Below are 5000 nucleotides of genomic sequence, written 5' to 3'. Positions count from 1 at the left end.
CCCATTTGTACATTTCGATTTGACTCTTTTATTTCTGATGGAATCAGCACAAGACTCTAAGTGGGTCCTCCTCAGGGGTCACAAGAAAGGCTTGGCAAGTGAAGGTGTGGTCAACAGATTCGGTCACAGACTGTGTACTAACTTTCGACGTCGCCGATAAGCCACACACTGAACACTCCCTCTTGCAACTAGCCCCGCCACCCCACCTTGCAGACCTGGGGAAACACCTCGCGCATTTCTGTTAAACTCTACGGATTTACCTACACGTATTTCACTTTCTCAAAACGCACTTTACGCTTAAGGTATAGTCACTGTGACCCAAAATTGCCAAGTGTGAAGATCCTTTCTACTCTGAGATTATATGCAAAAGTGCGAGACGAATCGTACGTCTGGCGACATCGCTCAAAGGTCTACGATATTGACAAGGAGTGGAGCAGCCGCGCGCATGGCCATTCAAGACGGGATAGTGTTAGAATCTTCGCTCATGTTGCAATTCTCTACACATTCTTATATTTATTTTTAAGGCTCCTTGAGACACTGAGCATAAATGACAGTTTTTTTTTAAATACAGAAGACAGTTTAAAATCACCTTGAATATGTGAAACTATAGATAAAAAAATATGCAACGCCACGAAATTTCCAAGTTGGGTGACTAAGTGAATAAAGAAATAAAAGAAATACGAAAGTTTCTCGCCTGTATATTTATCCAAATATTAGAAATTCGTTTAGCGGTACAATGCGATTTATAACATGCGGTTACCTGGAATAACAAAGAATGCCATGTGAGCTACAGTGAATAACCTGCCGGAACTAGAGCTTTTATATTAAGCAAGACCTTCAAAGCCTAGCCCTATCCACGCTCCCATGGACCAGGAAAATCAACCTTCGGTCACCTTATACTTTGCAGTCATCCACAACTTAAAATTAACTAATATCGCTACTTTTCCATAACACTGGTCGTCTTCAAAATTCAACAAGGAAGATCTTCAACGTGACAGGTACTGTCACTAGTGAACGAAAAGTTAGCATCACGTTTAAACCGAGCTGCTTTGGGGATTAGCGTGAACGGTTACAAAGCATGGCTTGCTTCTGCAGTGTTTTAAAAACTGAGGTTGGAGAGTTGAAGGAGGAGGTCTTGCTTCTCCAGGAGGAGATTAGGAGGCTGAAGGTCCACCTCAATGGGCCTGGGAGAGAGTGTGAGGTGGTTGGAGATGTGGGGAATGAGGCTTCTACCAGTGAGGTGCAGTCTGTCTCTCACTGTGAGGAGGCTGTAGGTGGGGAGGTAGCAACGGCTACCAGCAGTGAGGTGCAGCCCAGCACCTGCTACAAGTGGCGAGTTGTTCACAGTAATGGGAGGCGCATCAGAGTAAGGAAAGTTAAGAGTGAAGATCTGAAGGTAGGAAATCGCTTCTCTGTTCTCCAGGATGAATGTACTTCAGTGGCCAGTGAAGGTAAGGGTACTACTGCCCCTGCTAATGAAGGTAAGCGCATTCTTGTGGTTGGTGACTCTCAGGTAAGATATGTTGACCGTGCTTTTTGTAATAGGAATAAGAAGATGAGAGATAGAGTGTGCTTCCCTGGAGCTGGTGTTGGGGACATTGTCAACAGGCTGGATAATATCATGTCAGGTAATGGAAACAAGCCCATTATCTGTCTCAGTGCTGGTGGAAATGATATTGGGAAGGGTAGGAGAGAAGAGCTGCTAGATAAGTACAGGTCAGCTATAGATTTCATTAAGTCTAAGGGAGGGATCCCAATCATATGTAGCATCTTGCCTAGAAGGGGAGTAGGAAATGAATGGTTGTCTAGGGCAATTGGTGTAAATTGCTGGCTAGACAGATACTGCAAGGAACTTGCAATCCCATTCATTGACAACTGGAACAACTTTTATGGCAAACATGATATGTATGCAAGGGATGGGGTACATCTCTCTGGGGCAGGGGTGGTAGCACTTGCAGACTCGATTGAGAAGGCCATTGGTGAAATGCCTATGATTTTAAACTGATGGAAGATAGAGGTATGGGTGTGTGTGGGAAACAAGCAGGTTGCAACACTAGGGTTGGAAACAGTAAATGTATAAAAGGCATTCAGCATGAAGTTATAAATAAAGACAATAGAACAGGTCAGCAAACAAAGGGGGACAGCAGAGGGCAGCAAGGGACTAGCTCCCTTAAGGTTTACTATACTAATAGCAGGAGTGTTAGAAATAAGATAGATGAGCTAAGATTAATTGCAAGTGCAGGAAACATAGATATTATTGCTATAACAGAGACCTGGCTCAATCTGAAAGATAGAGAGATGCCCTCTGAATGTCACATACAAGGCTATAAATTATTCCACACTGACAGGGTCAACAGGAAAGGTGGTGGAGTAGCGATGTATGTCAGAGACAATTTAAATTGTTGTGTTAGACAAGATATTAAATTAGAAGCGTCAGCCACTGAATCTGTTTGGTTACAGCTTCTCGAGGGCCGAGAAAAACTAATTTTGGGTGTGATTTACAGGGCCCCAAATCTTGATAGGGAGTGCAGTAAACTTCTATGGGACGAAATTCGTAAGGCATCTACATACGAAAATGTTGTGCTAATGGGAGATTTCAACTATAGACAGATTGACTGGAGCAATTTGACAGGAAATTTAGAGTCGGGTGACTTTCTTGATACGATCCAGGATTGTTTTTTAAAACAGTTTGTGACAGAGCCAACTAGGGGAAATAACCTCCTTGACTTGGTTCTTGCCAGTAGGGAAACACTAATTAATAATCTTGAGGTTAATGATGAGCTTGGGGAGAGTGATCACAAATCACTCAGTTTTAACATATCATGGAATTCCCCTGACTTTCGCTTGGCTGATTTCATAGGACTGAAAAATTACTTAGGTGGGCTGAACTGGAATGACCTGACTAGGGGTCAGGTAGGTGGTGATGGTTGCCGATATGATGCTTTCCAGGGCATAGTTCTAGCTGCTCAGTCAAATTATGTTCCAAATAGGGAAATCAGATCAAACAAAAATGATCCTAAATGGATGAACAATAGATTAAAATATCTGATTGGTCAAAAGAGAGGCATATATAGGCAAATCAAAAGAGGAGAGGGGCAATTAAGAAATCGATATATTCAGTTAAAGAGAGATATAAAAAAGGGAATTAGAAAAGCAAATAGAGATTATGAGGTTAAAGTTGCAAGAGAATCGAAGACTAACCCAAAAGGATTCTTTCAGGTATACAGAAGTAAGATCAGGGACAAGATAGGCCCACTCAAAAGTTCCTCGGGTCAGCTCACTGACAGTGATAAGGAAATGTGTAGAATTTTTAACACATACTTCCTCTCAGTTTTTACACAGGAGGATACCAGCGATATTCCAGTAATGATAAATTATGTAGAACAGGACGATAATAAACTGTGCACTATTAGGGTCACAAGTGACATGGTCCTTAGGCAAATAGATAAATTAAAACCTAACAAATCCCCAGGCCCTGATGAACTGTATGCAAGGGTTCTAAAGGAATGTAAAGAGGAGCTTAGCACACCTTTGGCTAATCTTTTCAACATATCACTACAAACTGGCATGGTGCCAGATAAGTGGAAAATGGCAAATGTGATACCTATTTTCAAAACAGGTGACAGGTCCTTAGCTTCGAACTATAGACCAATAAGCCTAACCTCCATAGTGGGAAAATTTATGGAATCAATAATTGCCGAGGCAGTTCGTAGCCACCTTGAAAAGCATAAATTAATCAACGAATCTCAGCATGGTTTTACAAAGGGGCGTTCCTGCCTTACGAATTTATTAACTTTTTTCACTAAGGTATTTGAGGAGGTAGATCATGGTAATGAATATGATATTGTGTATATGGACTTCAGTAAGGCTTTTGACAGGGTCCCACATCAGAGACTATTGAGGAAAATTAAAGCACATGGAATAGGAGGAGAAATTTTTTCCTGGATAGAGGCATGGTTGACAAATAGGCAGCAGAGAGTTTGCATAAATGGGGAGAAATCAGAGTGGGGAAGCGTCACGAGCGGTGTTCCACAGGGGTCAGTGTTGGGCCCCCTGCTGTTCACAATCTACATAAACGACATAGATGAGGGCATAAAGAGCGACATCGGCAAGTTTGCCGATGACACCAAAATAGGCCGTCGAATTCATTCTGACGAGGACATTCGAGCACTCCAGGAAGATTTGAATAGACTGATGCAGTGGTCGGAGAAGTGGCAGATGCAGTTTAATATAGACAAATGCAAAGTTCTAAATGTTGGACAGGACAATAACCATGCCACATATAAACTAAATAATGTAGATCTTAATATTACGGATTGCGAAAAAGATTTAGGAGTTCTGGTTAGCAGTAATCTGAAACCAAGACAACAGTGCATAAGTGTTCGCAATAAAGCTAATAGAATCCTTGGCTTCATATCAAGAAGCATAAATAATAGGAGTCCTCAGGTTGTTCTTCAACTCTATACATCCTTGGTTAGGCCTCATTTAGATTATGCTGCACAGTTTTGGTCACCGTATTACAGAATGGATATAAATTCTCTGGAAAATGTACAAAGGAGGATGACAAAGATGATCCCATGTATCAGAAACCTTCCCTATGAGGATAGACTAAGGGCCCTGAAACTGCACTCTCTAGAAAGACGTAGAATTAGGGGGGATATGATTGAGGTGTATAAATGGAAGACAGGAATAAATAAAGGGGATGTAAATAGTGTGCTGAAAATATCTAGCCTAGACAGGACTCGCAGCAATGGTTTTAAGTTGGAAAAATTCAGATTCAGGAGGGATATAGGAAAGTACTGGTTTGGTAATAGAGTTGTGGATGAGTGGAACAAACTCCCAAGTACCGTTATAGAGGCCAGAACGTTGTGTAGCTTTAAAAATAGGTTGGATAAATACATGAGTAGATGTGGGTGGGTGTGAGTTAGACCTGATAGCTTGTGCTACCAGGTCGGTTGCCGTGTTCCTCCCTTAAGTCAGTGTGACCTGACCTGACTAGG

General features: G+C 41.8%; 1 protein-coding gene and 1 long non-coding RNA gene across 11 annotated transcripts in view; both read right to left on the bottom strand.

Moving 5' to 3' along the window:
* The window catches only part of LOC128688508 (utrophin), a gene marked incomplete at its 5' end in the record, with an annotated part of 1206544 nt that overhangs the window by 719044 nt on the left and 482500 nt on the right, over positions 1-5000 (bottom strand).
* The window catches only part of LOC128688693 (uncharacterized), a 142573-nt gene that overhangs the window by 60682 nt on the left and 76891 nt on the right, over positions 1-5000 (bottom strand). The window lies entirely within an intron of this gene.

This window comes from Cherax quadricarinatus, chromosome 13 (assembly GCF_038502225.1).
Source record: "Cherax quadricarinatus isolate ZL_2023a chromosome 13, ASM3850222v1, whole genome shotgun sequence".
Taxonomy (NCBI): Eukaryota; Metazoa; Arthropoda; class Malacostraca; order Decapoda; family Parastacidae; genus Cherax; species Cherax quadricarinatus.
Note: the sequence above shows the minus strand (reverse complement) of the source record. Positions and strands in the feature narration are given on the sequence as shown.